Here is a 17,907-nt window from a genome sequence, read left to right as displayed (position 1 = left end):
TAAACACAGACAGTTCCCTCCCCAAAGACCTTACAAATCAAGACATTCAAGTCCTGCACCACATGTGCATGCCAACATCCATGAACAAACTATTTTGAAGTATGCACAATATTCCCAGATGGTCACTTTAACATGAAGATGAATTATTAATGATTCAGAGGAGAAATGGCAGCCCCAACACGTGTTCAAGGGGAGAACTAAGCAAAGCTTGCCTCGCCCTCAGTGAGGATGGAGCATCACTCCTGTACTTGGCACCTTTTATGCTCACAGCAAAGCAAAGGACATACTGTCTTGAATGAAGATCTATGGTTTACCCTCAGAACCAGCTTGAGACTGACCTGCCCACCCACTGACACAGTAGTGTCCAACAGCATGATGAAAAAGAGTCCATTAGAACAAAAGCCTAAGAGCTTGCAGCATATTCAAATATTATCTGTAGTTCTCCCTCCAGTCTAAGTTCTTGTACCTTACTAGCCCTAAATATTAAATGACCAAGCTGAGGATCAGTGTAATAGGATGGAATTACAGCATGTTTAGATCTCCTCATATGGATTCATAATTCAGCTGCTCCAGACAACAGACTAAAAAAGCAAATTACAAGTATAATTTAGTACTACAAGATTAACAAATACATCATATGTAAGACAAGTACAGTATAGTACAGTGGCACACTGTATGGCACAGTCCCTGGCAGCATTGTCGTTTGTATCTGGTTCATAACTGATGTCTTACTGCACCAGTGATACGTTCCCCTCAAAAGTGTAAGAGCAGGCAACCGTGCTGTTTAAGTTTTTACTGGAAATGCAGTGACTGAAGTGCCTGTTCAGAAAGGACCACAGCTCACACAGCATCAGAAAGTTCTGACACAAGGAGATGTTACAAAATAGTACATCTAACTTCATGAAAATGTTGGACTACTTCTGCCCACAGCTAAGTCACATAATTTATCTTCAGACAAAAATGTAGCCAGTTAATTTCTAGTGTTCCAAAGTTGATATTTTAAGCGGGAGCTGCCAAACACAATGATGTTATATGAGATGCTAATCATTTATGCAAATACCTAGGTAATAAAAAAAATTATGATCAAAGCTATTCTTGATATAAATAAACTGGTAAACAGGCAGGACAGTTATTGAAGCCCTATTTGCACTAGAAAATGGTATTACTTTCACAGTGTGAGAATAATAAAAGTGAAAAAACTTGAGGCTTTATAAAAGGAGAGCTATTTCAGAACACAAAGGGTAATAACTGTATTAGCATAAGTCATACTTATACTGATAGAGCTACTTCTGTGACAATGATCTTGAAAGTATAACCCAAAGAGTTTACTGATAAATTTTATGTAGAGATCATACATGTGTAAACTGCCTACTTTAGCTTTGTTTGCCTGAACGATACAAGATCCAGCTTTCCCTGTGCATATATATTTCAGACTCGTTTTTATTTCTTCAGTGTTATTTCATGCATTATATGGTTTGTAGAACCAGAGTTCTCCTGAAAAGTAAGATTTTTTAAAAACTTCTGGTTGCAGCAAAGAAAGCAGTCTCTGCTAAAGCATCTCTGCTCAGCTCTGCCAACCAAATCTAATCTTCACATGCTATCTCTGCTTTAGGCACCTGCAGAGCAAAGGCTGCCCAGAGCAACCAGCCTCAGGATTCCTTCAATGGAAAGCCCATGCCCAGCAGTGCAAGGCTGGGACTACGTGGCCCATTCCTCCTGTGACCCAAACTAGATGCTCAGGCTCCCAAAGATTAAGTGAAACCATTTGTGCCACCTGCCCTTCCACAAAGCAGTCAGGCTTCCCAGCACTTGAGACCTAAAACCACAATGTTTCACTCAACTTTGCATAAATTAGTAGATGTCAATACCATTCACATGCTATATAATGAAACCTAAGGGATTCCTCCTTTTATACATTTTGTGGGAAATTTTCCTGTTGGCTTTAGATCTTTTTAAGGGCACTGGATCCATTCCCATAAGCCATGAGTACAGCATCTCCTGTACTGTTAAGCGGCCTGTTCACAAAACAGTATCACATCAGACTAAGTTGTACTTTAACAATTAAGGTAGAAAGAGCCATGTGAAAAGGAAACATTTTCCCAGACAATTTTCTATTTGACACTTATGTGTACATATATTGCAGATCTAAGCTTTTCTTTGGTGAATCAGCTGGGCTGCAAACTAAGTTTAATTTTATACTCCTCTTCCATTCTCCCATCCTTAAACTAATACCAGATAGTTGTGTACCACAGTGCCCAATGCCCTGAAAAACTGAAGGCATGGGGAGGGGAAAGGATCGCTACTATGTTGGAGGATATATGAGTATAAAGTAGCTCCTGTCCCAAAGAACATAATTCTTAAACTGACAGATAAAAGACAGATGACAAACTTCTGCCAGGACCTTTTTCCTAAACGCTCCATTTGGAGCATTCTGAGTAAATCTACATAGGCTTTCTGGGTAAACACGAGTTTCTGTTGCCTGGATTTTCAGCAACTTAAAGAGGTGCTAGCCACTCAACCAGAAATTACATAGCTGCATTAACGTGCCACTACAGTATTGATACATCTGGCCTGTCAATAGGTCTCATTAGTCATAGCTCAGTAGGTTACTAACTGTGGGTCCAGAGACTCAGCGTTAGCACTATCTCATCTCTACCAGGCTCTGACAGTAGATTCACAGTTCATCTCAACTGCAAAACACCATGCAGATGTAACATAGCACACAGTGTCACAAGAACATCGTGGCAAAACTGGAATCTGAATACAGAATTTGCAAATCTCAGGGTAAATCCTGAACAGACGAACACTGTACTTTCCACTGTTTCAAAAGCTGCAGGTGCGGAAGGGGAAAAGGCTGAGACAATAAGGCTTCACAAAGCAAGAAAAAATTACAAACAAGAAATAGAGTACAGAAAGACTGCAGGACAAAGGTTATGCCATTTGAAAGCCCCCGCATATAAAACAGTTTGCTCCTCAAAGGTTTTGCAGTCAGACCACACATAGATCCAGATGACTGGAAAAAAGAAACATCATTCTACAGGTGTCTTTTAGAGAGGCACAGTCACACAGGGAAGTGTAAAATGCAGAGTTCTCATTTTTATTGGACATGTAAAACTAAATTCTTGCTTTCCAAGCCAGGGTAAAGAACAGCATGTGTGCATGACTCATAAAAAACTGAAAACCTAAGCAGCAGCATCACATGTAGGGAACAGTTTTGTTTACTTTATTGTCAGTAACCCATCAGCCTGAGTAGTTGGTACAAGTGTGTGTCTGGAATACATATGCTCACAAATGGTTATTAGAAATTAAATACAAAGGGAACTGCTTTAAGAAGATTAAAAGTAACTGTAACTAATACATTGTCTCTCTACTCCCCTGGGGCTGGTCTTCATTCTTCCCAATTTTTTTCTATTTTCAAACATAAATAAATAAATAAAAATAAAAAACCCCCAACCCCCCCAGATTTTTACCCTCTGTACAAAAAACCCAGTATTTTGGGAATATTTCAAAGAATGAATTTATGATACTGACTACACGGAAAAAAAAACAAAACCACCAAACCCCTAAGGAACCAAATTTTCTATTTAATCAGGCCTACCCATCTAAGTAACACTATTCACATCTGCATGTACTTGTAAAATCAAAGCCATGAAAACTGACAGAGTCCCCCAGAAAACATTACTGAAGCTGTCATGCAAGTATTTACTTGCACAATGATGCCATTCCATGCACTTCTTATCTGCACTGTCTTGCTGATTCTTGCTTGAAAACACATTTACTGAAGAAAACACTGGCTTGCTTGCCAGCTAATACTGTAAGAATGGACTGCTGCTCGTTGCATGCAGTATTTTTCCATGCAGCTCCAGGCGCATTTTCAGTGTCCAATTTACCTCATTGCAAGTATCACTTGAAACCCAATTAGCGGAGGAAAGCAGGCGTGTTCCAATGGTCTATTCTGTAAAAACACCTGCAAAGCAAGTGCCAGCGTGCTTCTCTGCAAAACTACTGTCATACAGAGTCACACTTCCCAACAGGCCTCAAAACTTCACTTATATATTTGCATGCACTAGCAGGTTGTGTCCATGCAGAAGAAATGAAAGCTCTCCTTCCCTGGGTAATGACAAAAGAGTGAGCCAGACATCAACCAGTCTTGAGGGTTAGAAATGCTGGTTATCTCCAGATAGGGGACAGATTGTAATACTTTTCCCTCACTGATGAGATTTGGTCACTGATGAGATCCCCAAATATTACCTCTCACCTAGAAATACTAACTACTGCCACCGTCATATTTATCATGTATGGCATGAGCTTCAATCATAATACAAATATTTCTGTATTATAAATTGCCATGGCAATTGTTAAAAAGACACTATCAGCTATAAATTACCTATAATTTCTTCAAACTTTTTCAAGCAAATTAAGTTTCAGATGTTTGTACCTTGGGGTGGTGCTATTTTTGCATCTTCTCCTTTAAACAACAAGTTTACTACTGTAGAAGTACTCTGTTTATGTTTCACAGGGAAAATAAGAGACTCTACTAGAGAAACACAAACATGAGTATATGATAAGTGTTATCAAAAGCAAGATCTACATTTAAAAAAAAATTTTAAACATTTGTTCCTCTTCTCATATCTTGCCACTATAAAGTTTTACTTTTTCAGCTGAGACAGGAGCATGGCTGTCAGGCACAACAAGCTCCACATAATTTATGTTGGAAATTTTCCCCAATGCTGGGAGGTTGGAGGAGAATAACTTCATTAATTCCAGTTTTTGGTTCAAACAGACACCCCAGAGAACAACATAAACACTACCTACTCATTACAAGTGTTGCTGCAACAGCTCACACACACACGTACATTCGAGCCCAAAGCTAGACTGGAACCTGCCCATTGAATCTGTGATATAAACAGACTCTTGGAAACGTCATCACTTCCTTCATTATCTTTTCTTGGGGAAAGTATAGACAAAGCAGTAATTTATAAATACTCCAAGGCATGTCAGATAGAAGCTTTGAGGAGGGAACTGAAGACCAAGACTGTGAACCACAGTTTATGATCAAAATCAAAACACATGCATCTGCCTGAAAGAATGTGTGCGCACATGTGCACAGTGCTTACACACACGTGAGCAGAGAGGGAGGAAGAAGTGTCCCTCCGGTGAAGACAGCATCAGCAGCCCCATTTCTCTTCACAGTCCTGCAACCGCACACCAGTACCTGCAGGCACTTGCAGCAGAGGACAACAAGAGAGTCCAATTTTCAGCTTCCAACAGGTCATTTTAAATAGCAGTCAACAAAACAAAAAAAAAAAAAGAGAGATCAGAAAAGTCACTCTGACACTTTTCCTTTTGAACCCTTTAGCCTTCCGTGGTGGGCCCTGCCATGGCTTCAGACACCGTTTCATGCAGCTCTCCAAAACTGAGAGCAGGTCTTGCTTTCTACACACACCAAACAGAAAATACCAAGGGTTTGCACAGCACTTCCCAAGTCCTGCAAAGTCACTGCTGCCTCTTTAAGGGCAGACTAAGTACCAAGCCACGCTCCTGCAGGACAGCAGGCTCTGCACAAACAGCCTCCTCTGGCCGACACATGACTTCCTCTGGCAGTTCTGGTGGGTAGAACTTGAAACAACTGCCAAATCCAATGACCAGCAAATCCTGAGCTGGCTAAAAACAACCCACAAAGACTGCAGTCCAGAGCAAACAAGATGAAAAAGCCACAATAAAAAAGGCTGGATTTTATGCAAGCACAGATGCTTCAAAGCGCTAACGAGGAGAAGAGGGGGAAGAGGTTGTGAGGGCTCTTCAAGAAATGGAGGCTGGGGTGGCTATTGGTTTGTTTGTTTTTTAAAGATATGGCAATGCAGTGTCCATCAATCCTGGCAATTAAGACATTAGTATCATTTTGGTGTATTAGCTGCATGGGAGCTGCAGCTTTCAGTGGACATGGCATCACCAGAGAAAGACGTTGAACAATTACAATCTCTGTGGAGCACGCTGTCAGTATCTTTAAGGCTTTATAAGGTCTATTGTGTGCTTCACTTCTGATTCAGTCCAATACTCCAGCAGCCCAGAAAGGACTCTTGGGCAAGGCTGTGGGGAAAGGCAGTAACAGCAGCCTGTGAAACCACCCTGGTGAGGCAGTGAGCTACCACAGGCTGTGGGCAAGCTTTGGAAAATACCCAGGACCAAGAGATGCATGTGATGAGAGACTACTGCTTTCCAAGCAACAAATACAGGGTGTTCCTGGAGTACATCTGCCACAGCCTTGTTCACAACTTGACTCTGACGCCTCACTGGCAACAGAGCACTGATGGAAACAGTAATTCACCTGGGCTTCCCATTCTTGATCTCATGTAGGCCCCTTCCCTTGCTCTTACAACTGGTATGCAAAACACCGTGAAAGAAGATTGCGATAAAAAGCAGCAGTCAACCTCAAGCTTGACAGAGAGGTTTGCAGGTGGCCAAACTCATTTTCCACTGCCACTCTGCATGTCCTGGGTGGTCTGATAACGTTGCCTCTGCATGACTTCGTGAGCCGCAAGATCATCAAGGAACAAGTAGTAAGAAGGTGAAAGTGATCAAGTTGATCTTGATGGGCTCAGCATAACAGGAGGGCTGGCCTGCATATATGAGGTTGAAGCTAACCAAGTGTTGTGGAAAATTTGAATACTACACACCCAGCCAGACCCAGAGACAGTATCTTCAAATGTCCACAGTGGCCCACAAAAACATTCAGTACAAAAGTAAATATCACTTCTTGGTAATGTAGGATCAGGAAAGATCTACAGCCCCATTGAAACCCTGACAGCTGGGGAAGCTGGTGTGCACAAAGCATAATGTACACGTCACAGCAAAAACTGCAAAGTCAAGCACAAGAGGCACAGGGCAAGAACTTCCCAAACAGCAAAAGTTGCTTCCCAAACTACCGTGGAGTCTGTCAGCTCCTAATACTGAACCAGCTGGCTACATGACTTAGGGTGTCAGACGTTAAATAACAGACAATCCTTCCTGAAAGACACGCTCTTGTTGGTTGATCCATGAAGCTGTATGAGATCAGCCCAGATTTTCACCAAACCTCTCCCACATTGTAGTAGTCTTTTTAGGGTTTACCTTCTCACATTTGGAATGAGATCCTTTGCCACCAAGTTACCAGTCCTCTCATCTTAAGTCTTCCCTCAGACTACTCCATCTCCAGAAAGACTCAGCATCTCCCCTTCTTCCATCTCCTCTCCATCCCCAGACAGACTGGGCAGCAACATAGCCACCTGAACCACTCTTCCCTCAAGTCATCTCACTATTGGTAGTTCATGCCACTCCTGGTTCAAAAACCCTGCATATAGCTGCATTGCCACTTGTAAGTCTGCTGCCATAGTTAGGTATCTGTTACTGATGCCAAGCAGGTAGTCAGAAAGGTAGATAAGCCAGAAAAGCATAATACCCTTGCCATGTTCAGATCCGTTCTGTACCTCGTCAGAGGCACAATGTCTTGTTTTATCTTTGAAAGCTTATTCTAAAGCAGCAACTATTTTTCTTCTTAACAGGCCTACCAGAAGTACCAAACATACCCACATGCAGCAGTGTAGGCTTCCCACCGTACCACAGTAAATGAACAGAGGACACATGCAATGCAGCCTGGCAAACCAAGCCACATGTCCTTTATTTCCCAGCCCAATTCTGCACCACATATTCTGGTCAGCTCAAAATTGTACCGCCAAGTGATCTGGCAGCATGCAGATCCACTACTAATGTTAGTGAAGTCTGCAGTCTTACTCAAAAGTTTAATCTCACAGAAGTAAAACTCTTTATTCTTGAGCCTCTTATTTTAGTATGAGTTTAGGACTGCATGGGATAATGATCTAATTATTTTAACTTGGATTGTTAAAATCAAGCAGCAGGGTGCTTCAAAAATTCAAATCAAACCACCCTGTCTTGTCAGTTTTAGAGCAGCTGGTCAAGCTGACACTGAGAGCTCAGTACTAAAAAGCCACAGTAGAAAAAGAAGCTGACCTTATTTTTACTGTATGTGGGATCCTGAAGTTTCAGAAAACAACCTAAATATACATTTGATTGGTACTAAATGGAAACTTGTTTTAACAAATGCACTTTTAGAGGAAGAAATAAACATAATATAATCAAACAAAGCACTAGGTAACAAAAACTTCACTAACTCCAGCCGTCAAATAACAAACCTTGAATTCCTTTCCTGCTTGCTGTCAGCAGCAGACCTGCAGGCCCCCTCTGACCACGGCTCTGGTGCAGCAGGTCAGTGTGTTTACACCACACCCAGAAAGTGGCCCCTTTATCACAGCTGAATCTCAAGGCTGTCCCCAGATCACTGAATGCCTGAGCATGAAACTAAACATTTTTCCCTGACATAGCCTTGGGTAAGGCTGTTGTGGTGTTAAACTTCGGAAAACAGTTAAAATGAACACACAGGGAGATACAGTAAATATGTAGAAAAATATGCAAATGAACCAGGTTTTCATCGCTCTCATTGTCCAGATCTTCGTAGTCCTAAAGTATAAAAACATTGTGACACAGAAGAATTATCCTGAATTCAGGATGCACAGCAAAGGTCAGGATGTAGAAATACATTAGCAGGTGACTGTTTCAGAGTCTTTTCCTGTCCCATTTTTACAACATAGAGGATCTCTTCAGAAAGTACTTAAATATTGGACTTAAATTATTTTGCCCATCATTTCATGACTTTTAAGAGGGCAGCTCAGGAACCTGAGATACATCACTAGTAAGTACTTGGCTATTATAATCAGCCTACTCCACAGGAACTAACAGGCATTTTAGTATCAGGTTTGCTCTCAAACAAAAATATTTTTAATTACAAAATTGCTGACAAATAACACTGATTAAACAGTGGGGGAAAAAATCTGTCCAATATTACAGACTCAGTGGCATTACTCAAAATTATAAAAATAAAGATGAGTCCTTGATTTTCCTGCCTTCATATCACATAACGCATGTTAAGCATCTGTATCGGGCATAACATCTTAAAGCTACTGAGGATGAGGATGTGAATGAAAACAATAGTGAATCCATTGCCAGGAACTCTGATTCCATGTATTCATATGTATTCAATCCTAAGTATTCACATGAGATTAATTTTATATGCCCCTGCTCCCCCTTTAGCTATTTCAGTTGTGGCTGTGTGCCTGTAGCAGCTCAGGGAAATTCAACTGACAGGTATAATAAAAGAATCCTCCATTAATTTGGGACTTGATAAAGTACCTATCTAAGGAGTGACTTTCATCTTAAACTCATTTTTACAATTTTCTGGTGCAAATCTCCAGAGTTTCCAAGTGTCTCCACAAACAACAACTCTTTCTCATAACAGAACAAACAACTCCATGAGAAAGCAACTATTTCCTTTCTACAAACTGGGAAACTGAAGATACCCAAAGCCGAAAAGAAAGTTATTGTAAGAGTTCAGTAGTTCCTGGCTTTCAGCTGAGTCCCAGATCAGTACAGAAATGCACACATGCACTCATTTCCCCAGGAATATTTGATCAAATAAAACAAACAAAAAAGGCTTGCATTTTTCATGCCAAGTTCAATATAAGCACTTGTGGCTATTACATGCACCAGTATTCTATTTCCTATGATAAAGCATGGCCAATATGAATTGTGATAAAAGACATTTCTAAGAAATACTTGAAAAAGACTGGAACTTTTGGGGTTCTTACTTGAAGAAAGTGTCTTCAGAGTCTCAACAAATGAGATGTCACCTCAACAGGGATTAACAAAGTAAAATACAAATTCCTTGAAGATCAGAGTTATGATTATAGCATTTTACAGTATGACCTGACATTCACTAGATTTCAGCCTTAATCTGAAAGCACTAAATTACTGATTTAATTTTGCAAAATTTGTTCAGATTACATATTCCCATGCATTTCCAGCCACCTTTTTTTTCTTTTTTTTTTTTCTTTTTTTTCAGTTTACAGGGAAGAAAAAGCACCCAAATCTTACTAATCTTGACAGTAAAGCCCACATGTGTTCCAGGAGGAACACATGCCCTTACCATGCCCTCCTCCCACACCAGCCTCCCCTCCTGTGTTTAAATTTGTGAATGCTTGTTGTCTGTATAGTTTGCATAAGTGTCAAAGTGAGTTAAATTAATGCATACATGTATGTTGCATATTTATGAGAATGAGGATAACTGCACAAATATGTTTAATGTATGAGCCCTCCCAAGAATTTTTCTAGGGGAAGTTTACACTCCTCCCAGCAAGTAAGGAATGTTTAATATAGCAGCATCTAGCACAGGGCAGGTTAACAACAAAACATAACCCAACTTCCTCCCCCAAAAGCAAGACCTCATTTAAAAGATTTTCAGATCTTGCATTCCATGTTATCAGAACTTCAGCCAACCTCTGAATGACTGTGTGATTTCTTTTAAACATGCTTTTGATGCTGCTGAATCTAACCAATGTACTGTCAAACAAAAATACTGTTTTTATTCTGGAGTATACCGGAAATACTGTACGACAAACAGATCTCTACCTTTGCTATCAGCATTTGCAGGCAACAGGAAATACCTCAGATGGTAAATCAAGTGTAACTTGAAGTGATGGGTACATTCTACTTCAAGACAAAAGGCCACTCGGAGTTGGTTTTTACAATAATGAAAAAGATAACATTTGCTCTGCTTTGTTTTCCAAGTCTGATCCTATAAGTAAAACCCAATCTTTCCAAGTTGTTTACAGTCTTTTGCTCAACACTGTCGCCAGCAAGCCTTCTTCCAGTTTCCTGTGCATTTTTAGAGCAGTCATCTCCAAGGGCTGTGACTGGAAACTGGTTGGGAGCTGGGAGAAGGAGGCTAAGGGCTACAAATTGTGAAAAGTATTCTGTGCCCTACACTTTGGTATACCACATAAATACACAGAAAAGACAGCTTGGGGCAAACTGCTGTCTTACCGTGAGCACATTAGAGGAGGCACAAGCAGCCCCTTTCTGCTAGACAGTAACTATTTTTATTCTAAGCAAAATACTTAAATCTTCTATCACTCCGTCAAGATGATTAGACAGTAGTGGCACAGCCTGCAACCTCATGCATGCATGACTCTAGCTCACATTGTGTGCGCACACAACTGCGAGAACTGCCCTGTTACACAGGTAACGATGTGAAATCAATGCTAGGAGCATCGAACCAGAGGAAAATCTGGGGTTATGCAAATGTGCGCTTTGCAGTTAATTCATTCTGCTCTCTCAGGAGGTACAAGGTCCAGCCGTAGCCCGCTTCATCCCATCCCTAGGCACCCTTTAGTAACTAAGAAGTTACAAGTTCCCACTATACCATGTCCCCACAGTGAGGGCACTCTGCCCATTTTCAATAAAATCTGGGATTACCTTGTGACATCTACCACTCATACTAAATTTGTCTATAACTTTCCAATGGATTTAAAGGTTCCTGGGTGATGAGAGAGGCACTGACAAATACATAGCAGAATCACATAAGGCTGTTTAGTTTTCATAAGAAACTATATTAACAAAAAAACCCCAACCAAAAAATTAGGAACGGCTTTAAAAAGTGTAATTTTTCTCTTCATTTTGTGACAGTTGAACTGAAGAAGATTCGACACTTTTGATGAAGGATAGCCAATGAGATGCCTACTGAAAAAATAGTAAGTAACCTTTTCATCATACACTGAACATTTCAGACAGCATATTAATACTGAAAATGAACACAACAGCTGAGGTTTCCTAGATGCATATAATACACATTGAGCTGAACACACCACAAACCCAACAAGGGTCCTATTGAGGTCAGTGGAAAGACTTTGATTACGGCCAAGAGTATCTGCCTTTATTTAAATCACTATAAAAGACTCCACTTAAAAGTTCTTTCAGCAAAGATTTAGACCCTCTTTTTCTAAGCTTCTGCCTGCTAGATCATCATCTTTGTTCTCTCATAACAAATTCTGCTAATTGTATACACGCACATTGCTCTCACAGGACGCAGTTCTAAGGATTTGTGTGTCTAATACTGTAAGAGCATGAACTAAAAAGCTGAGCTGTCATGGCATGCAATGTTTTGTTTTTTCTTCAGGACTCTGATTTGATGTGTTTTGAGAGTAAACAACAGTACTGCACAACATCAAAAATTTTCTTGTGCTGTTGCTTTCAGAGCAGTTGAAGTTCTTGCCAGTCCCTTTGAGTACGTACATAAATAAGTAATTGAACTGTACTTAAGTATTACCACAGTCAGCAACTTGCTGTATGGCAGTTCCCCCTCAGTGAAGCATTAAGGATGCATTACAGAGGTAAAGGAATCTGAACTTAAATATTTGTTTACAGTGGTCATGGCAGGGATCCAAAGGTATTCATGTTAATTTACAACACATTTAGGTAAACGATCTGCTTATGAAGACAGACAATTTTGTAAGGGCCTCTTGTAGATGTAAATCTGTTTCTTATTTCCTTTGCCCACCCCGATACCTTTTTTAAGCATATTTCTTAGTTGGGAAAAGTGATAGAGAGAGTGGCTGGGTATGGAAGAGGTTTATATGACACGCAAAGCATAAGTGGACAGTATCCACGCAAACTGCACATGCTTCTTTGTAGTGTTTCTGATCACAACTCAGAAGTAACTTTATTCAGCAAATTAATGTAGAACATATTTGCAGACACACTTGTAGCCAGCGATCTGGACAAAAAGTAATCTCCTTTTACCTCTCTTTCATGATGGCCAAGACCCTCCTCAGGATTTCTGAGATTGAGGATGTGCACCTCTTGTGGCAGGCCTGTTGTGCCTCTGCTTGCACAGCCAGATAAGACCGTAAAACTCTCCAACAGGGCATGGACTGGGTGCGAATTGTTAACAGGCGATAAGACACATTCACTTCTAGGCACAGGACCTGCAGAGGAAGACACAGATGCACACCATTTGAAGAAAAAAGCAATACACAGATGATACCTGTCAAATATGATTATCCTTTTGGTCACAAAACCCACAGGAAGCACAGGCTTCATGTTCATCATCCACAAAATGAAGACATTTATTTCCATTGGCCTTTTAAGTTCTCCTGAATATGCTAACTCATTGGTTCATTTCTCTCCGAAAGTCTAAATTTAAAGTACGAATTCTAAAATTTAAGGTAGTCTTGTCTTTACCAGGGAGGAAACTAAGGATAAAAGAGGAAAAAAAAGCCAAAAAAAAAAAAGAGAAAAAAAAAGAAAAAATGAGAAAAAAACAAAGCAGTTATAGTGGTAGGAGGAATTGGTTTGTCTTAGATGTAAATTATTTGTTTATGTCAAACATTGTTATCTCCAAACATTAAAAAATGCAATCATGTATATCTAACAATGAAAAGTTAATCTCTAGTATAAAGTAATTACACCAGGAAGGATTTGGGTGAGTTGGATTTGTTGCTTTTGAAGCAGTGCTGATTTATAGTGAACATCGTTCAAATACATTGTACAAAACAGCAGGCATCTGCCACATGATAAAATGAAATGTTTGTTTACTGAGTCTATTTTGTGTCTGACAGCAATTATCTACACTGATAACAGATATCTAGTCCAAAACAGAGCGTACGCCCTTTCAAACAATCACCACAGCATGATATAGTGCCATACTCCTACATAGTACGTGAGACAGTGTGATGTGATATAGCAAGATAGCACAAAAGCTGAAACATACGGAGCAGTTTACATTTAAACTATATCTCAGGAAACTAAAGCAAGACAAATATTTATGAAAAGCAGCCCTGCTTTTCCAAAACGGCTCAAACCCACCCTGACAGTAACAGATACAGTATGTTTTTGATTCAGAAGGTCATAGGAGAACATAATTGACTTAACCCCTAATTTGCACCAAAGTCACTCAGATAAGAACTAGACTCACATGAACCAGGCAGTTCAGAGGCTGCAAGGCATAAAAGAGAAATATAAACTAGAAATTGGTTTGGTTTTTTTTTCCCCAGATAGTGTACATTTGCAATTGAATTGCAATTTCAAAACACTTCTTTTGAAAAACATTCAAAATGAAAGAAAATCCCCAAATGATCAAATGGCAGAGCTGTGTCTGGTTTTGTGAAGTCTACATTCAGCTATTGTAGCACTAGAGACTTTGGTGTACACATATGTTTAATTATATTAACACTGACCTATACTTTGCTGGTTAAAAAGGCAGTTCACTCAATATACAGTTAGCAGCTGGCCATTTAAAAGTCAGAGAGTTCATCTTAAAACAGACTTTATCTGGAAAAAGCAAAACCCCCGAGCAGAGGGAGAATTCTGCAGTGCCTCAGGCCATACGTGCCTTGTCCTGCCAAAGGGACCGTTCCTGAAACCCACCGGTGCATAATACATATCCCTGCCAGCTCCCACAGAGCAGGAGTATTTGTTAAAGGCAATGCTCAAGGCATAAATTATGCATGCCTGTGCTTGGGTACAGAGGATAAACAAACTTTCTGCTCACTATATGAGGAGCTTGGTAGTAGTACTGACCACCATCTTGGAGGATTTGATGTTTGTTTGGGGTTTTTTAATTCCTTTTTAAGAATACACATACGCAAAATGGGACCAGTCCAAGCAATAATATTTAGTTTAAAAAAGAAAAAAAAAAATCTATGAAAAAGTTGCCCTTTAATGGTTGAAGAAACATTTAGAATTTGTAACAATAACACAACCAGGCCTCATTTTCCTGATGTACAAGTGCAGATCAGAGAACCTACAAATCAGTTAGTCCAGCCACTGATGTGTAAGTCCTGCAGCAGACCACGTTATACAACCTGCATAAAAATAAATTCTAAAGTCCACAAGCATTTCTTGGGCTGGGGAACAAACTGAGACCCAAGGAGCACCTGTTCACCAAATGGCTTCTTGCAGACCAGAATGGAGCTGACATTTGTTACGAAGCTTTTACCATAACACACAAACAAAGAACAACGTGCAAGACTAGGAACAAGGAAGAAATGGAGTTGCTGACAAAAACGTGCGCTTTCCTTAGCAAAGATTGAGGAGAGAGAGCTAATACTTCTCTCTCAGCAGACTGATTCCCTTGTGAACACCTATTTCTATGCAGTACATCTACCAATCCTCCTCTCCAGCCTTCATTCAGTCTTTATTCTGTACAAATTTGCTGCATTAGAGAAGATATCTGGATTTCCCCTCACCTCCTGCAAGGACTCATCTATATGAAGAAGACAGTGACTGGTACGTTCAGGCTGTCTGTAACTGCCTCCTTTGCAAGCACCTCAAGTGCACATTAAGAAAGCCCTTCTTTCAAGGCCCTCTGTTCTGTTCAACGTGCAAGATGGAAATACTCCCAGAGGGAGCAGAAGTTCACATCCTGGATAACCATGTGCAGCTGAGCTTATCTGCACAGCGAAGGGCAGACCGAGGCATGCCTGCTCCGCCTGCGCTCCGTCTTGGCTGGACCCCGGCCAGATCTCCTGCAGAAACCCCATCACCCAGCTGGCAGCAAGCCCGCACGCCTCTACCAGTCTTAAGCAGGACTTGCTGGCACAGGCCCACACACACACCAGTACCACTGTATGGTGTCCACACGCACGCTGGCCCGTGCCCCGCCAGCCTGGGGCATGCCACTATCAGCTCTGTTTTGAAAGAAGGGGTGCACAGAGTTGCTCTGAGACACTCAGTATAAGAAACTAATGTTTTGGGGAGTAACTGCATTTGGTAGAGCTGCTTTCAGACCAGTTTCATGAATTACTGAGATACAGCCCTTGATATTTGAACAGAAGACCAGAGTACCTACTGGAAGCTGGCTCCACTGCATGTAGACCACATAAGCTGTAAGACAGCCCACATACAAGGAATGACGGTGGGCTAAGTAAGAAGAGTTACTTCAGATGTTGCATTTTTGCCAAGTTTTGCACAGGTGCCTGTGTAGCTATGTCCTGGGCCCATACTACCCTTCCTAGGAACTAAAGACTGTCCTGAACATTATTTCTCTTAAATGTGCTGGCAGTACCAAATAGCAAATCTTCATGCACCGAAATCCATATATTTGCCCAATTACTAAACTGGGAGTAATGCTGTGCCCAGTGAACGCTTGCATTTCTGGAGGTAGTGCCAAGCAAAAGGAAAACTTATTTCTAGATCATTAAGTCCACTGATGCGTGGTCTGTACATAGCACGAGACAGATCTTTCTGCCATCTTCTCTCTATTCATGCTGTATTTTAGTCTATTCTTACATTGCACGCACCCCAGCGCTGCCTGAGCTATCTGCTAAACATTCATTAACAACATTACTTTCCAGCACTTCCTACTGCACCTGCAGATCTGTCCCAGTCAAAGACATTCAGGTGCCAGTCTGAGACACTATCACTCTGGTGGGAGCAGCAAGAGCTCTCCTCTTTCCAAATTAGCTGCTCGCACTCTTCTTGGCTCCCTCACAGACCCTTCCTGCTCATCTTCCTTCCTTCCTGCCACCTTCCTCTGACTGGAAAGCTAGTTACTTCCTCATGGTAGTTTAAATCCTACTAAGCGCATATTTACCCCTCTGAAAAAAACAAACAGAAAGTCCTTTTGATGACACTGCTAATCCAATTGTTTATCACCTCCACGCCGCCTGCTTGCATTTGAAAGCCAACATGAAACCGCAGCCTCATCCTGCCTGGGCTCTACTGCCCCACAAATGCCAGCATCGGGCTCTGCCAGCTTCCCACTCCAGCCCCACATTTTTGACTTCACCTGCATCAGCAACACTGACACCCTGCCAAAATTCAGTATCATTGCTGATAAAGGGTTAGTTCATCCAATTAACACATCAGGATTGCCTCATCAGCTCCAAACACGTACGGATACTCTCTTGCATCTCGTCCCCATCAAAACTGGCACTTAATGAGTCAAAAGTACCTTCCAGTTTATATACCTTAGTGCAGCTGCAAGCCTTTAGTCCCTTCTCTGCTGAGAAGGTAAGTGGGCACGCATAGCCATCGTTGGGCTTTTGTTTAACTTTGGACTGTGTATCCATTTAACCTTGTTAGCAAATCCTGGCTCTTACCACAATCAGATTTTAGTCACTTAATGCCTGCAAAGCCTTTTGAAGATGGAAAGCAGGTTAGGCAGTTTTCTAAGAACCACTTATTATGTATGTGTTTTACAATAGCAAATGTTCAGTGAATTTAGAATTCCAGAGAATAACTTATTATTAAATTATTTTCCACTTCCGATTAATAAGAATATTTTAAAGGAGAACTTAGTGTGTTTTACAATAGCAAATGTTCAGTGAATTCAGAATTCCAGAGAATAAATTATTAAATTATTTTCCACTTCCGATTAATAAGAATATTTTAAAGGAGAACTTAGTATCAGAGAAGGCTGGGGTCTGTATTAACATCTGGAACATATTCAACACAATTTCAACATTCTTGTTTCCCATATCATCCATGCTGCTAATGAATAACATGTTCTTCTGTAAGAAGGTAGCAGAAACGGGAGTAAGACACTGAAGGGGATAATACAACCCAAGACAACTCATAACTGTGATGGATTTTATTCAAATAGTAAAGGTTAATATAATTTCTGTTGTATTTCCACGGAGATTTCTACAGCATTGTTTGTTGTCAGCTGAAGAGTGTGACTAGCTCCTGCAAATTGTGTGAATCTGTGCTGCGGGCTCCACAGCACATTAGCATGGCTCCCATAAGCCACACCAGAGGATACAAGCCACACCAATGGGATATAACACTCCTAAGAAGGAGGACAGATTTATTCTAATTGATTTTTGAACGAGGGAATGACACAAATCTAGTCATTATATATAAAGACAAAAAATTCAAAATCCAGACTTGAGGAACACCAGGGATCTCTGTGCTGTTAGGTACAAAGTAATATAAATTACTGCAGATCCTACTAGAATTAATCGCTTCACACACTGAAAAGCAAGTCTTAGAGTAGGCTAACTATCCAAGCAGAGATTT

The 17,907-nt window shown here is 40.7% G+C and overlaps 1 protein-coding gene across 1 annotated transcript in view; it reads right to left on the bottom strand.

Moving 5' to 3' along the window:
• TGFBR3 (transforming growth factor beta receptor 3) overlaps positions 1-16,681 on the bottom strand; it is a 72,511-nt gene extending 55,830 nt beyond the window's left edge. Inside the window, exons 1-2 of the mRNA XM_010164863.1 lie at positions 16,676-16,681; positions 12,688-12,872 (exon numbers count right to left, since the gene is read on the bottom strand). The gene's annotated coding sequence lies outside the window, so the exon portion shown is untranslated. The remainder of the gene's footprint in view (positions 1-12,687; positions 12,873-16,675) is intronic.
• Between the last annotated feature and the right edge of the window lie 1,226 nt (positions 16,682-17,907).

Source organism: Antrostomus carolinensis, unplaced genomic scaffold (assembly GCF_000700745.2).
Source record: "Antrostomus carolinensis isolate BGI_N321 unplaced genomic scaffold, ASM70074v2 scaffold4183, whole genome shotgun sequence".
Lineage (NCBI taxonomy): Eukaryota > Metazoa > Chordata > Aves > Caprimulgiformes > Caprimulgidae > Antrostomus > Antrostomus carolinensis.
Note: the sequence above shows the minus strand (reverse complement) of the source record. Positions and strands in the feature narration are given on the sequence as shown.